General features: G+C 40.2%; 1 pseudogene; it reads left to right on the top strand.

Annotated features, from left to right (window-relative positions):
- The first annotated feature begins 947 nt into the window (after positions 1–947).
- Positions 948–4869, top strand: LOC102816096 (annotated as a pseudogene).
- The last annotated feature ends 1480 nt before the right edge of the window (positions 4870–6349 follow it).

The raw sequence follows: 6349 nt of genomic DNA, 5'->3' as shown, positions 1-6349 counted from the left end.
AACTCTTGTCAGTGTGTCATACTGTAGTGACTTGTGTGTTGTTGTGATACTAGCAGCTGTGCCAGTAACAGAGTCACCCATGGTGAGAGATTTCAGCAGATCTTCCAGACTAATACAGACTAGATAGAATAGACAGACCACTTCTGAATGGTTACCCACTGAAAATCATGTGACTATTGGGGAAACATAGTCTGATATAATATCAGAAGATGAGCCTCTCAGATTGGAAGACATTCAAAATACAACTGGGGAAGAGCTGCACCTCACAGTAGAGTTGACCTTAATAATTTGGATGGATCTAAGCTTTTGGCCTTCATTTGTTAATGGGATACAACTCAAATTGAGAAGAAACAGTGACAAACATGTATTAATAATCAGAATGTAAACTGTACAAATATGAATTTAGGAAAACTTGAAGTCATCTAAAATGAAATGGAATGAATCAAGATCAGTATCTGAGGTATTAATGAGCTGAAATGCACAAGAATTAATCATTTTGAGTTGGGCAGTCCTTTGATTTACTATGCTGAGAAAGACAAAGTAAAAATGAATGGTGTTGTATTCATTGTCTGTCTTGAAGTACAATGCTGTCTGTGAAAGGATAATATCTAAATGCTTACAAGAAAGTCTAGTTAATATTACCATTACTCAAATTTACATACCAGCCATTAAAGCCAATGATAATGAACTTGAAGAATTCTACCAACTTCTTCAGGGAATGTAGTAGCACTGTTATAAGCACTGGACTTCAAATGAAAATATCAGTGGTTAGAACCCATGGACTGCTCCCTGGGAGAAAGGTGAGGGTTTTGACTCTGGTGAAGAGTATCACTGAGTCGGAAATACTCAGTGGAACTTAAAACAACTACAACACAGCAACCATCTTCTTCAGTTTGAAGTTCATCAAACATGGAATCAATGTACATTTCTCTTAACTGGTGACTAGAATGGGGAAGGTGGAAAAAACGGAAGTGCTGTTGGTTGGGAAAAATAGCCTTGGTGATAGAAACAATCCGGGAGATTGTGTAATAGATTTTTGCAAGAACAATGACTTGTTTATTGCAAATACAATTTCCAGCAACATTAATGGTTACTATATATGTGGAACTTAACAAATGGAATGCACAGGAATCACATTAACTACATCAGTAGTAATAGATGATTGAAAAGCTCAATATCATCAGTCAAAAAAGGCAAGGGACAGGCTGTGGAAGACAACAATTGCTCATAGTAAAGTACAGTCTGAGGCTAAAGAAAAGTTAACAAGTCCATGAGAGTCAAAATATTCCCTTGAGTATATCCCACCTGAATTTAGAGAACATGTCAAATTGTACCTAGAATTTACTTTATATGACTTTTCTATCCAATGTCTTCTAAATTCCTTCCAAGTGATTGAGTTGTTGTTGTGAAGTGCCATGGAGCTGGTTCTGATTCATAGCAATCCTGTATAGGGCTTCTGAAGAGCAGCTTGTGGGTTTGGATCACTGATCTTGTAGTTTGAAGTCCTGGACTGATTCGCAGAGCCAAACCAGAAGTCCAAGTGATTGGGTGGCACCATGTAAAGAAGGTATACAGGACTCTAAGGCAAGATACGCTAGTTTTGCCATTCAGCTAGATTTAAAAGGAGCCATCTCAGAAGCTGGAACACAATCCCAGGACCATCAAAAAGAAAAGCGGCAACAGCAGAGGTGACTGGAAAAGTGGTGGTGTGGAGAAACAGAACAGCTGCAGACTCTAGGCCCATGGACTGAGTAAAGCTGAGTGCCTAAGGGCAGGAGACTGACTTGAAGAATGTGCCCTTTGGGCATTCACATTTGTAACACTTGCCTAGGCAGGGCAGAAGTCAAGGGGCCACATGACTGAGAAATTGAAGACAATTGTGATCTGTGCCTATAGTATGATAGGCAAGAGGCTGGAGACCTGCATCCTTTCTGATCCTTAATTGTACATGATCACTTCTCTAATAAACCTCATAATTGTGAGTATTGTTATGAGTACTGTGTGGCCATTACAGTGAATTTTTGAACCTAGATATGAAGCAGAAAGTACTGTTGGGGGGATGGATTGTGTCAGAACAGGTTAAAGACAGTTGTAGAGTGGAGACATGTGTGACCTTCACTTCATAGGAATTGGCCTTGGGTTATTTTGAGTTTTATTCTTTTTCCCCCTTGTAAAGCCAAGGTAAGTCAGACATGACTCCCACATAGTATTTACCCAAGAACAGATTTGATACATTACACACTAATGACCAAAGACCAAAAGAGTTGTGGGATGACATCGATATCATAGATGAAGAAAGCAAAATGTCACTTAAATCGTAGGAAAGAAAGAAAAGACCAAAATGACCAGAAGATCAAGAGACTGAAAATTTTTTTGAATGTAGGGAGCATAAAATAACCAGAAGCAATGATGAAGTAGAAGAGCTGCTTAGAAAATTTCAAAGGGCAAATTGAGAAGCTAAAGTATTCTAATAAAATATGCAAAGATGTGGAATTAGAAAACCAAAAAGGGAGAACATACTCTGCATTTCTCAAGCTGAAACAATTGAAGAAGAAGTCAAGCCTCAGGCTACAAAGCTGAATGATTCTATGGGCAAAATATTGAATTATGAAGGAAGCATCAAAAGAAGATGGAAGGAATACACAGAGTCACAGTACCAAAAATAGCTGGTCAGTGAACAGTCCTTTCAAAAGATAGCATATATTGGAAAGAGACCCAAACTATGCAAAGCATTACTAAAGAAGAACAGTGTAGGAAGCCTATTACACAGCCACAATAGTCAAAATAGCCTTGCACTGGTACAAGGACAGACATACAGATCAATGGAACAGAATGAAGAATCTAGCAGTAAATTCATCCACTATGGTCTGCTGATATTAAATGGGGAAAAGATAGTATCTACAAAAAACGGTGCTAGGGTCAGTCTCGAGCTCTAGCTGGTAGCCAAGCGTGCACACTTCAGCCTCTTCAGAACCGCAGCCACCATCAACGTTGTTTGGGTTCCCATAGTTTCATCTGTGCCACTTCCATCATTGTGAATCTCACCAAAGTCTGGAAAATTCAAAGTGATATCAAGAAGCTGGCACCTTCCCTCAAGGAGGTAGAAGAAGACAGTGAGGATGAGGAACTGTCAGAAGATGAAGAAGAAGAAAGCAGTGGAGAAGAGGTCATTCCTCAGAAAAAAGGCAAGATGAATACCATACTGCCATCAAAGAAGGTAGTGGTTTCCCCCACAAAAAAGGTAGTTACCACACCGGTCAAGAAAGCAGCTGTCACCCCTAGCAAGAAGGCAGCTGCCACCCCAGCTAAGAAGATAGTTACAGCAGCCAAAGCAACAGCAACACCTGGCAAGGAGGGAGCCACCCCAGGCAAAGCAGTGGTGGTGACCTCCCGTAAGAAGGGAGCTACTCCTCCAGCCAAGGGAGCAAAGAATGGCAAGAATGCCAAGAAGGAAGAGGGCGAAGAGGAAGATGATGAAGATAGTGAGGAAGATGATGAGTATGAGGATGAATTTGAGCCCATCATGACAAAAGGAGCAGTTGCCCCTCACTTTGATGATGAGAATGATGATGACGAAGATGATGAGTACGGTGAGGATGATAATGAGGATGAGGAGGATGAAGAAGATGACTCTGAAGAAGAGGCCATGGACGCTACGCCAGCAAAAAGCAAGAAAACTCCTGCCAAGTTGGTTCCTGTGAAAGCCAAGAGTATGACTGAGGGCGACGACTACAATGAGGAAGAGGATGACATGAGGAAGATGATGATGAGGAGGAGGAGGAAGATGAGGAGGAGGAGGAAGAGGACAATGAGGAAGAAGTTGATGAGGAAGATGAGGGTGATGATGAAGAGGATGAGGAGGAGGAAGAATCTGTCAGAGAAGTATCTGGAAAATGAAAGAAGGAAATGACCCAACAGAAAGCTGCTCCTGAAGCCAAGAAGCAGAAAGTGGAAGCCATAGAACCTACTACAGCCTTCAATCTATTTGTTGGAAACCTGAATTGTAACAAGTCTGCTCCAGAATTGAAAACTGGTCTCAGTGACCTTTTTGCTAAAAATGATCTTGTCATGGATGTCAGAATTGGTATGACTAGGAAATTTGGCTATGTGGATTTTGAATCTGCTGAAGACCTGGAAAAAATCCTTGGAACTCACTGGATTAAAGATCTTTGGTAATGAAATTAAATTGGAGAGACCAAAGGGAAAAAAACAGTAAGAAAGACTGACATGCCAGAACAGTTTTCGCCAAAAACTTGCCTTACAAAATCACTCAGGATGAATTAAAAGAAATAGTGCAACAGAAGAAACTCTCCAGGAAGTGTTTGAGAAGGCAACTGCTATCAAGGTGCCTCAGAACCAGAACGGCAAATCTAGAGGGTATGCATTTATAGAATTTGCTTCATGTGAAGATGCTAAAGAAGCTTTAAATTCTTGTAATAAAAGAGAAATTGAGGGCAGAGCCATCAGGCTAGAATTGCAAGAATCCAGGGATCCCCTAACACGAGAAGCCAGCGAAAACACTGTTTGTCAAAGGTCTGTCTGAGGATGCTGATGATTCTGTTCATGCCAGGATAGTCACCGTCAAACAGACTCCTCCAAAGGGTTTGAGTTTGTAGACTTCAACAGTAAGGAAGATGCTAAAGCTGCCAAGGAGGCCATGGATGATGGGGAATTTGATGGAAATAAAGTTATCTTGGACTGGGCCAAGCCTAAGGGCGAAGGTGGTTTCGGGGGACAAGGTGGAGGCCGAGGAGGATTTGGAGGCAGAGGCGCCCATGGCAGAGGAGACCAGGGCAAGGAGGCTTCCAGGGAGGCAAAGGAGGAGGAAGAGATCACAAGCCACAAAGAAAGAAGACAAAGTTTGAGTAGATTGAAAGTAAGGACACTGGGGTTTTTATTCTGTTATCGGATCACTACAGAACCTTCTGAGGACATTCTGGGACAGTAGCCCTGTGGTTTTGACTGGATTTGGAGTTGTATCTCATGTACAAAACTATTTTTTTTCCTACAAATAGTTTTTGTTTTGTTTTGTTTTTTAGTTGGGGGTGTAAAAGCAAGCAGGATATGTTATCATAGTTTCTGCGTCAGTGACTTTGGGACAAATTAAAAAGTCATAAACTCTGGTGCCAGGAAAAAAAAAATGGTGCTGGCAAAAATGTACGTCCATTTGCTGAAGAATGATACAAGATTCATATTTCATACCATATGCAAAAATGAACTCAAAATGGATCAAAGAACTAAATCTAAAACCTGTAAAGATCATCAATGATGAATCAAGGACAAACTGTTATATCTCACAAATAAGCTACCAAACATAATTGAAAACACACAAACAGCAAAAGAAAACTAGATGACTGGGATCTTCTAAAAAGTAGACCTTTATGTACATCAAAAGTTTTCACACAAATGAAAAAAAGAATTCACAGAAGAATATTTTTTCAGTGACATATCAGGCAAGTAATTAATCTCTAAAATTTATAGAAAATTTCAACACCTCAAGAAGAAGACAAATAATTCAATTTAAAAATAAGCAGATGGCATAATCAGAACTCCACCAAAGATATTCAGGTGTGCCCCCCAAAAAAGAGATGTTCGTGATCATTAACCAGTAGAGTGATGCAAATCAAAACAACGAGATATCTTTTAACTCCAACATTATGTTGTTGTTGTTAAGCACTATACAGTAAGTTCCAGCTCATAGCAACCCCATGCACAGCACAATGAAACGCTGGTGCAACAGCATCCTCAAATTGTTTTGTTAGAGCCCATTGTAGTTCCCACTGTTTCAATCCATCTCTTTGGGAATGTTACTCTTTTTCTCTTACCCTCCACTTTTCTAAACATGATATTCTTCATCAGGTACAGGCTGTTTCTGATATTATTTCCAAAGTACAAGAGCTGAAGCCTTGCCTTCCTGGCTTCTCAGGCATTGTTGTTGTGAAGTGCCTTAGAGTTGGTTCCAACTCACAGTGACACTGTATGAGATTTCCTAGGCTTTAAATCTTCATAAGAGCAGAAAGTTTCATTTTTCTAAGGGGTGTTGTTATTAAGTGCCATTGAGTTGATTCTGACCCATAGTAACTCTGTATAGGGTTTCCAAGGAGTGGCTGGTAAGTTTGAACCACCAACCATGTGATTCATACTGACCTTTAGGTCAAGTGCTTACCCTACAGTGCCATATCAGGATTCCTTCTAGGGCATAGTTGGGCTGTAATTCTTCCAAGACAGATTTGTTTGTTCTTCTGACAGTCCATGAAACTTTTAATATTCTTCACCCACACTGCACCTCAAATGCATGGATTCTTCTATGGTCTTCTTTATTGATTGTCCAACTTTCACATACACACAA

Source organism: Chrysochloris asiatica, unplaced genomic scaffold (assembly GCF_000296735.1).
Source record: "Chrysochloris asiatica unplaced genomic scaffold, ChrAsi1.0 scaffold00513, whole genome shotgun sequence".
Taxonomy (NCBI): domain Eukaryota; kingdom Metazoa; phylum Chordata; class Mammalia; order Afrosoricida; family Chrysochloridae; genus Chrysochloris; species Chrysochloris asiatica.
Note: the sequence above shows the minus strand (reverse complement) of the source record. Positions and strands in the feature narration are given on the sequence as shown.